The 11829-nt window shown below is 34.6% G+C and overlaps 1 pseudogene; it reads right to left on the reverse strand.

Moving 5' to 3' along the window:
• Positions 1–11829, reverse strand: part of LOC106463850 — a 207876-nt pseudogene that overhangs the window by 48200 nt on the left and 147847 nt on the right.

An 11829-nucleotide genomic window follows, 5' to 3' on the forward strand; every position in this document is an offset into this window, starting at 1 on the left:
CCTGATGATGACAAAAACCTTGTCGAAACGTTGTACATTTGCTGTTATGTTAAACTTATATTAAAGCTTTTCTTCATTACCCATTCAAGCCGTCTCCAGCCATTATTATAAACAACTAATATTGCTTCCCACAACAAAATTTTATTCTTGCAATATAGAAGTATACAACCCTAAGCAGAGATAGAAAACTTTCTTCAAAAAGAGAATCAGGGTCAATCAGGAAAAAAATATAGCGGTGACTGTCTCTTGCAACCTAATGGGAAGATGGTAGAGTGAACAAGTTGCAAAGGGTTCAAAAGTTAACTTAAGATCAGATTTAAATCTCAATGAAAACACAGTCTAGATACTTGTGTGAGAAATAATAAAAAAATACTGTAAAAGAACCAGAAAAAGTGAGGTTGACAAATACAAATGCCTCCAGTGGCAACTGAAAGTGGCTGAGAGAGCAACCCTGTAGGCTGTAATAGAAGCAGACAAGGCCAGATCATGAATGATGTACTTAAAAAAAAATACGAGGCAAGCTGATGAGAAGTTGGAGAAAGAAAAGAAACCAATTTCTGCAAGCATCAATTCTTAAAGATAAACCAATGAGAAGGGTACACTGCCATGGAGAAATATCAGCAAGATTGTGACAAAAACAGAATACCTCTGAGAGGAAACCATGATAAAGAAGGCCAGAATGAGATAATAATAATAACTAGACAATGGGACCAACCGTTCTTGGTTAATACCTGAGAAAGAAGTTGACAAAGAGAGAAAGTGTTAGAGAAACTGGACCTGGAATTCAGTAAAGCATCAAAAGATGATGCACTACTGCCTCAAATACATCAAGCATATGATGACTGAATCATTAGCAAAACCAGTGAAATATCAACTCAGGGAAAGATATGACGTGGATGTAGTTAAAGTACAGAAATCACAGTAAAGAATGGGTGTGAGATCAAGTCCATTTCAACCTTTTGATATATGCCACCACAGTCAAATTGTCTATGAGTACTAAAACACAGTGATAGTGTAGCAAGGACAGGAACTTCCAACATATGAAAAGACTACATACCCAAAAGATGATGGTACCCTTGCTCTGAAAAAAAGGGATAGGTGTAAAGATCCAGTCCAGAGGAACTGGAAGGAGAGGAAACCTACAATGGAAAACTTGTGAATGAGCCACAACTGAAGGTTATCGATAGTAATATGAGAAATTCCAAGAGGCAACAGCTCTGAGGGCAGACTCCATGAAAGGCACATGCAAAATTGACATTGTTTCAAGTAAGTACAATCCATGAGAATTGCCACTTAAAGAGAAGTCACTGTTCTCAAATCAAAGAGGATGCGCTTAGAAAATGGAGAAGTATGTGCAACCAAAATTCAAGGGATTTTAAAGCCAGAAGAGACAGCTTAAGATTTTCTGGGAGAAATTTAATATTAAACCTCAAGTGTAAAAATATATTGAGTAGGCACAAGCTCAGAAGCTAATTGAGAGATCAGTTCAGGGGGATACAACCATGTAGTCAGAATCCTCTAATCATCTATGTAATGATGACAAAGTATGTGTGTAGACCAGCTAGTGGTTTGACTACATGTGTGAAAACATAAAGTGCTGAAAAGGAAGAAACATAAGCTGATAAACTACTCTGCAATATGGAAGAAGTTATGGCTGAGAAGATGGGTGTGTTGAGATGTATACATAAACATCTTTGAAATCCTTTCTTAATCCAAAAAAAAACTTCAATAAAGGAACTTTCATAACATTCTCATAGGTTTCACCTAGAAAGTAGGAATATCTAGATAACAAATGACGCAGAAAAGATCTAAGATTAGTCTCCAATCTCTTGTTATCTTTGGCAACACAAAGAGATGAGAGCAAAAACCCCAGGGAAATATAAATTACAATGTCAATACCACCTTGTGAAAAAGTTTTGAAACCTCCAAATTTAAAATGAAATAGAAACTGGAAGAGTAAAACTTGTAAAATGAATAGAAAATCAAAGTGAAGAATCTGATGAACCCAAGGGTCCACAAATAACTCTCAAAGGCCCATACAGAGGATTCATCCATAACAGAGAGTCAATGAATAAGTCATAAAGACCCACCTTGCTTACAATACTGCTAAGCTATATGAAAAAATATAAGCAGATGTAGTGAGTATTGAAGAACATTACACACACAGGATTCTGGAAAGGAATAATGCCCAGAAGCAAAATGAGATGCTAAAACCCTAATCAACTCCTTCTGGTAAGCTACCACTGAATAGGAAACAAGTTAAAGTGAAATACCTGCAAAGACAAAACAGAAGCAAGAGTTTTTATTTTTGTTAACATCTCTCTCTATATATTTACATATATATATTTGTATGGAAGTTACCTGATTAATAGACAAATACCTTGCATCACAGCCCAATGGGCAAAAATGTCAAAGGAATACAGAAGCCACATGGTAACAGAAGTAAGATCAGTGAGGCATGAAAGTAATTAAGACAAAGTAGATATGATATCCTGATTAAAAAAAAAAGAAAGCAAGAAAAGCTAATAATGGTGCTGAAAAAGAAGTTATCAAAACAAGGCAACTCACAGCATGCAGGACATAAAATGGATGATAGGTCAAAGTGAAGTAACCACATGGAACCCTCAAACCTCCAATAACCAAACTGAAGGTAAAAAAATTGATAAGAAGGAGTAGATAGGGAATAAAAATTGTATGAGTACAGAGCTAGTTTTGAAAACATTTGAAACTCCAACATCGGAAGGTGGGAGAAATAAAAGATTCAAGTATCAAAACCATCTCACACGACACAAGTACTCTTGGGTGTAACTGAAACAGGTTCAATATTGAACATATAACATACCTGAGAGAAAAAGAAATGTGACCAGTAGAAGTGTCGTCAGGAGTAGGGCTAGCATTGTAGCAGAGAAATCCAGCTCTGCAGACTCTGAAGGCGATTAAGGCTTGATCAAAAGATCGACCTTCATGAAAAACAAAAGAAAATATTGAGTGTTATGTAAGATATTCACCTACACAATCATGGTACCTGCCAGGAATATTAGTATACAATGACCCAAAAATGTAGAACAATTGGGGCTGACAATGCAGCTACAAGTCTACCCTGCATGCTGCAATTTATGCTACAGGCAAATTGCCTAAGTAAGCCCTCCAAGTAAATTATGAAAATTCCAATAGTGGTGTAAATAGCTGCATGAGAAAGAACATCATAGCAAAATTAACAGTACAACTGTCAGCAAGAAAACATAAATTATGGTAAGAAAAAAAAAAAGGGCTTATGTAAGATCTCCCAATGGTTGCACAATAAGTCACATGGAGGGTGGAAGAGTGGAGAACTACTAATAAATGATAGATGCTCTGCAATGTGTGAAAAATATTTAGAAATTTGATTCATATTTTGTTGACAGCATGAGTTCAAACTTAACAAGGAAAGGCTTTCATTATTTAAGAGGCAAGTCTACCCAATTTGAAATAATATGTTCATGTTGAACTATAGCGATCGAAAGCACATTTGTGTTCCATTTTATTGTGATAAGCCATTTTAGGCCCTTAATAACATCCAAACTTTTATACTTCTTCATAATCAATAAGAATTTTCAAATTTTGAATACACAAGCAAGAAGTATGGTATCTTTGATATTAATGCATTACATTTTCTAATTACATAATCAATTTTGGTTTTCTTAATTTGATTTCAATCTATATAAAATATTGACTTTATCAAACAGATTAATATAACTCATTAGTTAAATTATAATAATTTTACAATAATTTTCAAAGACAATTAAATTTTCTTGATAGATTGAAAAATTCTTTAAAAATTGGTGTATAATTTGAATTTGCCTTTAATAACCATACATTCATTACACTTGTGACACATGGGTTATTAAGAGATGATATTTAAAACAGCTGACAAAATTAGTCAAGCCACCAACCTGATTCTTCACTAGATTTTTCATTGTTTTCTGTTGGGTAAGGTAATAAAACCGTTGAAACCTGCATGTTTTCATACTGAGAAAGACTGGTCTGCTTTTCTTCCATAGTCTTATTGAGAGCCTCCTGAGGTTTAACCATGAAGTGGCAATTGAACAAGCGACTTTTGCCAGTGCCAGAACCTGATTCTGATGTCCAGCATATACTGTTACCTACACGAGGAAAGCATACAAGAAGAATGACTCACAACAACTTTATTAGTCTTATTAGAGTTTCAAAGGTATCTTTCACATGTAATCAAAATCTAAGTGACAGCTGTTTGAAGTAAAAAATTGAGACTTGTCATTTATAAAAATTCCCTGAGAATGTTTTGTATTTAAACTCCAGATTTGTTCAGTAGAGTTATTCAAATTATTTTTATTTATTCTAAAAATGGATAAAATATTCTAACTGTATTGGTTTTTGCCAAAGCCTCAATCTTATGAAAATTGACAAAGCTAATTCTTCTTTTTTACAGATAATCATGCTGCTAGAATCACTTTGAACTTTTTTCAATTAATTTGAGATGAAATCAATGAAAAAAGTATTCACTACAATACTAACAAACGTTACTTCAAAATTCTTCATGGCAAGCTTGTCATTATAACAATGCAATATTGGAAATCAGTGTTTAAACACACACCAACAATGAGTATCATGGCACAGAAGAGGGTTAAATATGTACTATTTGCATACCATACTACCATGTGATTAATGGAAAGGTATCTTGAAGGTATCTGAGAGTACCAGGAAAAATTCCAATAGATAACATGTCTAAAGTTGGACTCCATGAAGGACAAATGCAAAATTGACAGTCTTAAGTAAGCACAATCCAAATCAGAGTGGATGTGTCAGGCAGATGGAAAAGCATGTATACCCAAAAATCAAGGGATTACAAAGCTAAAGAAAATGGGTAAAAAGTTCATGGAAGAGTATTAACATGAAATTATAGATGAATAAAATATTGAGTAGGTACAAGCTGAAACTTGGCCTCAAGAACAATCCAATCCATTCTATGTAACAATAATTACAATTGATAGTGAGCATGTGTAAAAATTCCACTAATAGTTTGACTACATGTGAAGATAGGGCCAAAGCCATACCAAAAAGGGAAAGCTATGATCTCAGAAATCACTCAATAATGTGAAAAATAAAGACTGGTGAATAGGAAGTGTAAATGAGCATTATTGAAGTCCCCATTCGTCATCGAAAAACCTTGACAAAGAAACTTTCATAACATCCTCACTGCTTCCACCTGTAAATGTAGAATGACTACATAGCAAATGAAATGGCAAAGTATGAAGCCAGTCTCCAATCTTCTGTTTTTCTGGCTTCACAAAGATACAAGAGTAAAAAAATCCTGAGGAAACAGAAAGTACGATATCATTACTCCCTTGTTGCGGGAAATGCTTGAATTTATCAAATCCAAAATCAAACAAAGTGAAATGTGGATGATGAATAGAAAATTGATGTGAATAATCTGATGAACCCAAAGTGAAGGTCCATGGATGATCAAATATCTGAGATGACTCCCAAAAGTATGGACAAGGGAGTCATTCAAAACAACGAGTTGATCAGTAAATCATAAATATCCACCTTGCTTACATTGATGCAAGGTAAAACACTAAAAAAGTATGAGTAGATGTAGCATGTAGTGAAAACCATTACACACACAGAAATCCAGAAGGGAATGATTACCAGAAGCAAAACAAGATGCTAAAACACTAATTATCTCTTGCTGGCAAGCTTTCATTGAATGAGAAACAAGATGACAAATATGTTTTTTTTGTTTAATTTTTAATATATATATATACATGTGTGTATAGTGATACCCATTGATACAGAGGCCATAGCTGAAAATTAGCCCAAAGTTTTCTTTTGTCAGAAAGTGGGAAATATTTCTCCAAAAGAAAGAACCACTTTTACATGTAGTACAGATTACTTACAGGACAGAAAAAAGATTAAGACTGAACACTGTATGCTGGCCAAGTTAGATTATTAAGTAAACAATAACTTAATAGAAGAAGAAATTTTAACAGGTTAAAAACAGCTATAACTATTTTTAAAAGTTATATAAGAGTTGAAAGTGACAAATCCAAATTATCATTATTTAACTGATATTACAAAGTTTGCAAAAGCAAGAACATAATAGGAACTAAAACCTGCCTAAGCTGAGAAAACCATACAACTTAGTTTCTTTTCTACTTCTATATATTAACATATTTAAAACTGCTTTAGAAATGCTAAGGTATCAGAAAAATGTCCAAAACAGCATAACAAGCTAATCTGCAAGCCTTGACTTAGTCATGACTAACAAACTTCACTTAAATAGGATAATACCTAGCCTGCAATAGATAACTATCTAATGATACTACCTTTGTAGAACACTTTGGAAATTGCCTACCTAGTGATACAGACAACAATATATTGCTGAAAAGAGCATGGTCGCCAACATGGATGATACTGTAGATGCTTTTTCCAATCAATTCATCCTATAGAAAAAAAAATTATATATATATATATATATATAATAATAATTCAAGAGTTACTAATCCTGTTATTTTTCCTTTTTTTTTACTTTCAAGTGAAAATACTAAAATAATGTAATTAAGATACATAAATTAATTCTAAATAAAACTGTAAATATCTAATAACAATTTTGAACAATAAATTTTTAGATGAATACAACTTGTTAAGTTTCAAATGCTGTGAAAAATTCTCTGGCAGTTTTTATTTTAAAACAAAATAAAAGTGAATAATTAAACATGTATACATAATTCACCTTCAGAAACTAATATTACATTGTCATATTTTCTCCGTAATGATACTAACTTCATGTGTGCAACATATATATGCAAGAAAAGTTTTAATCAGTTGTTCTTCTTTTTCAGACTAGCAATAGCTACGACCATTTTGACTTTGATACCCCATACTTAACATAGCATTCATAAAACTGACAGATGAAAATATCTACATCTTTTTGAGTTACATCTTAGGCAAAAAAGTGACACAGAAAATAGATTAAAACCTTTCCTAACAAAAAAAAAAAGCCTTAAAAACAAAAAGCAATATGCATGAACCTTTTGATGCAAAATCTTGAAAGCTAAAAAAGTTCAAAGGAAATAGGATAAGATTCTGCAAAATAAGTAGAATATTCCAGTATTAAAAAAATGTAGTAAATACCAACAAACCATGGGATTGAGGAGTAAAAAAAATTAAAAAACAGAAAATAGTAAAACGTGCAATCAACTGTGAAAAATCTACCCGTTTGGACTTATAAAACAATCACAGTCAAAAATATGTAAAAATGGACCAACGGTCCAGTTACTATAGTACAAAAATTAATTTGTCAAGAAATTACCAAGACTACAGCCAGATGTAAAGCCAGAGGCATATTCTATCATTTTATAAATTTTATGGATGGTTGGTGTATCAGAAAATACTGTGTAAAAAGAAAAAATAAAGCTCTTAATGAAAATTCTAAAAAAAGAAAGAAGGTCATGCTTGTGTTTCACAGGAAAAATTACAACACTCTATAAGGTTGTGAAAAATCAAACCATAAATCTCAATGAACCCAAAGATCGGCAGAAAAAAATAACACTGGGCTAGTTTTAATTGTATAGGAATCACATCCAAAGCCAACAGACATAACACTGGGTACCAAGAAAAGGGACAATTTTGCTTGAGACACACTTACTTACAACTTATGGATGAAGGAACACCTTTTATATCAGAATAATCTGTCAATCACACAATAACTAATTCATAATTAAATACATCAATGTATGTCAAGATTAAAACATCAGTGTTTGTCAAGATTAAAAAGAGTTTGAGACACAACCTGCTAACTAAGATGGTAAAAAAAAAGAGAGAGAGAAACTCCAAAAGGCACTTCTTCACACAAAGCTTAAGGATGAGGAAAAAAAGGCCTGTAAAAAGGTCAGTGCAACAAATGTATGATGTGGCAAAGGTAACCATGATAGTATCACATCCAGATAAAAGTCCAGAAAAAGAGATTTCTCCAGAGTAATCAGAGCCTCAAAAGAAAAATTAAATGTTAGAGGCTATTGCAAACAAGATCAATTGTTTTTTTTCCTATCATACTGCAATATCATAATTCAACTGACATATAAAATTGATAAAGATCTTAGCAGGATTTATCGTCTAGCAATGTATCATTAAACTAAGCTTTTATCACTTTATTGTTATCTTTATGTGACTCTCCAGTGAACTGGAGGCCAAACTGGGTTATACAGCTGAAGATAACAGAAAAAAAAGAGCTTTCATTAAATGTTTAGATCACTAGCCTATGGCTTCTTAAAGCTGAGATATAAACAGTTTAAGTAACAGTTTAAAGTTTAAAATCATAAAATTTTTGAGTTCATGATTTAAATCTAATTTAATTTTAATTAATTTAATTCAAAGTTATATTGTGGGCTATCAGTGTTGTGCCCACATTGAGTATCAAAATCTGGTACTTAACTGTATGACCCCCTCAGACTTATCCCTAAACCAATTGGGGGCACACAAAGCAAAACTGAAGTTTAAATACAAGTATTTGAAGGTTAAAATTGGTGCAGTTTTATTCAAAACTATTTGGACTTTCCTTTTCCTTCTGTATTACGTATGAAATTCACAAACACTAATGTTTTAATTCACTGTATGCTGATGTCAATCCAAAATCACAATTTTAACTTGTAAAAAAAATTGTATGTATAAAATGAAACTTTTTCATTGAATACAATTCAACTCTTTAAGAATTTAAGTACAATGTGTAGAAGAATAACTACAAATTTATTTTCAATGAATTTTTTATTTTAAAATTCAAGGGTGTAATTTTGCCCTCGAGCATCTTGTACTATAGGGAAAAGCCACATCTTCCATATTTCCAGAAACTTCAGGTAAAGGAAATAAGGAGAAGTGAAAAAATAAAAAGAATATTCCAAACCTGGAAAACACTAAAACATGAAAGAATAAACTTTAATGTCAATTCCAATGTGGAATTAACAACAGAAACTGCCTCTGAAAAAGAGAAATAAGGTTCAGTCAAGAAAAAAATCACTTAGTTTAAGCTTGAAGGAAGTGTAGAAGGATTAGGAGCATTAAGAGAATTTATAGTAAACAAGTTAGAAAAGAAAATATATAAATGAAGAAAAAATAAGAAATAGTAAAGGGTTTTACTGTAATAAACTGAAATATATGAAGTAAAATATGACTTGACAGGAAGACTTCTGTTAAAAAGAGGAGCATCAGTAACTATCAGAATTTCTTATGGAATCTGAGTTGGTTCATTTAAAAGGTGCTGCTAAGTTATCATTTTCCTAAACTGAAAATGTATTTCCAAACACACTTACCTCCGCTGACACTAATAGCTATTTCTCGATCTTCATCTTTGCCATCTAACGTTGTAATCGCTTGCTCCAGTCTTTATATACCCCACTCGACTGCCCTTGGCAATACCTAATTTGCAAAACTTTATGCTGGGTCTCACACGCACTTTATACAGGGAATGTATATAAGTCTTGTATGCAGACAATAAAAATCACTTTTTCATGAATTACCTCATTCTGGTCACTAACACCGGTTGTTAGTGGGGAGGAAGAAAGGGAGAGTACGAAGGTAAATATGTTTAGAAATATATTTTCAGTTTAGGAAAATGATAACTTCCAAAATACACATACCTCCGCTGACATTAATAGCTAGAATTCCACAATGAGAAGGTGGAGGGGTCAGTGATGACAGAGATCATCTACGAGAAGTGGTATCAAAGTGGGTAACACCGCACTACATTCAGAACAGGTATGCTCTTCACCTAGAACTACAGAGAATTGAAAAGGGTGGAATATAAGAGAAGTATGATGGTCCAGCCCCGACCATAACAGCCAAGGTTCCACAACTCGAACTGGATTTAAAGGGTCATGGTACCCATATCCCACTTTGGTGGCCAGAGCAGTTGGACCATAGATATACCAGTAACCACTGAATGATGCTTTTCGAACCACCAGATTTATGAAAAAAATAAAGCAACATCAAAGTGGACAATCCTTCTGATCAACCTGAAGAAGGTCAAAAGGCAACATCCCAGGTCTGGATTGACGGGATCATATGTCCTACTCCACCAAAGTCCAAGCAGGCAAGGAGAATTTCGCTTACCCATGGAATTACGGAGAGGATGTGGAACACTGTCCCACCAAGGACCAAAGATGGGACCATGTTGCGTTCAAATTTACGAGGAGGTAGTGGACCCCCTGCATGAACAACATATGACCTGACAGTGTTCATAAGAGGGTCCAAGCACCCACCCACTGGATAGCTGAGCATCAAATCTGGACTGGTTTTACGAGTAAGCTCCTGTGTAGGTTGGTCCTGCTCCTACCAACATCTGAGAAAAAACTTCCAGGGACCCAGGTAGGCGGGTCCCCAACTTTGCCCTCTTCCCTCGAGATTGGAGAAAACTCAACATTTCGAAGGAAAATCCTCTGTCCACCACTCCAGCAACTGGGAACTGGGTGTGGTAAGGACTCCCGAGCTCCATTAGTAGAAGTAAGGGAGGAACATAAGCATTGGGGAGTCCTGAGGAACATGTCTCCAGAGACATTGCAACAGGTGAACCACATTCCATAATTTTTAAAAGCAAACTGATTTAGACTGATTCAGCCCTAAGATCAGCAGGGACTGGCAAAATCCCCTTTAGATTTACTTATGATAGTCCATGAGTAGCAGTCCATTAGAAATATTGTAAAAAGATATCACCATCCAGAATTGCATCTAGATGGTCTTATGGAAAACCTCATCTCAACACAGCCCATTGCAATCAGGAACCGATATAAAGGTTTCTAGTGCAAAATGTAAATACAAGCATATCCGGCTGGCTAACACTCGCCACTGAATGGGGTCCAAAAGAAATCTGGATGAGAAAAGAACAATAACTGTAAGTCAGATAACATGTTACTCACCTCCCTGTTAAAAACTAGTAGAGGTAGTCAACACAGCCACAGGGGAAAGACGAAATCCCATTGAAGAGGAAACTTCCAGATCATGAAGGTAATGAGATATGAACGTATCGGGAGAAGTCCACATACTGGCCCGCAAAATATTTTTTAGAGAACAGTTCAATCAGGCAGCCAAAGACATTGTTAGATGTCGAATCTGGTGAGAGGTGACGTGGAACATATTGTGATCGTTAACAGATAAGTCTGAACAGGCAATATGGATCAACTTCTGAAGCCATCTGGTTAAAGTAACAGATGATAAATCCCTGGATACTGCAGGATCCCAATGAATAAAAAGTCTGTTCCTAAGGCCTCGAAATGGTTCTGTACGAACCACATAACATCTGAGTGCCCGAATGAGGCATAACAAAGATGAGACTGTAAAGATGAGAAATGCCAGGTAAATGAATAGGAGAAAAAGATTTGTTTCCTTTTCTGGCAGCAAGAGTTTTTAGAATAAATGATCAGTCAGGATAGAGCAAGACATAGGTAGAATGATAGAGAGTCCGCTGAACATGAATGACAAATAAATCAGAATGACGGCATCTGGAAGCTAATAGCATTAAATAGAAACTGTGATGGAATGATGATATAATGAACAGGAGGCCAGGGATCACGTGATAAAGCATGTAAAACAACCCTAAAGTCTCAATTAGGCAGAAGGTGGCTGATCAGATGAGTCCTTAGAAGAGGAAGCTCTAGTGAAAGAAGGAGCAGAAAACAGGGAATCTAAATTCTCCCCAGAATATCCCATTTAAGAATGAAAATTCAAATCAGCACCTCCTAGAGAGATACCCCTGGGCCGCACGAAGGACTCCATTTTGCCCAGAATCAGCTTCCACGGAGAGTGCCGCCCCCCCCCCCCCCC

The sequence above is a fragment of the Limulus polyphemus genome, unplaced genomic scaffold (genome assembly GCF_000517525.1).
Source record: "Limulus polyphemus unplaced genomic scaffold, Limulus_polyphemus-2.1.2 Scaffold1501, whole genome shotgun sequence".
In the NCBI taxonomy this organism is placed as follows: Eukaryota; Metazoa; Arthropoda; class Merostomata; order Xiphosura; family Limulidae; genus Limulus; species Limulus polyphemus.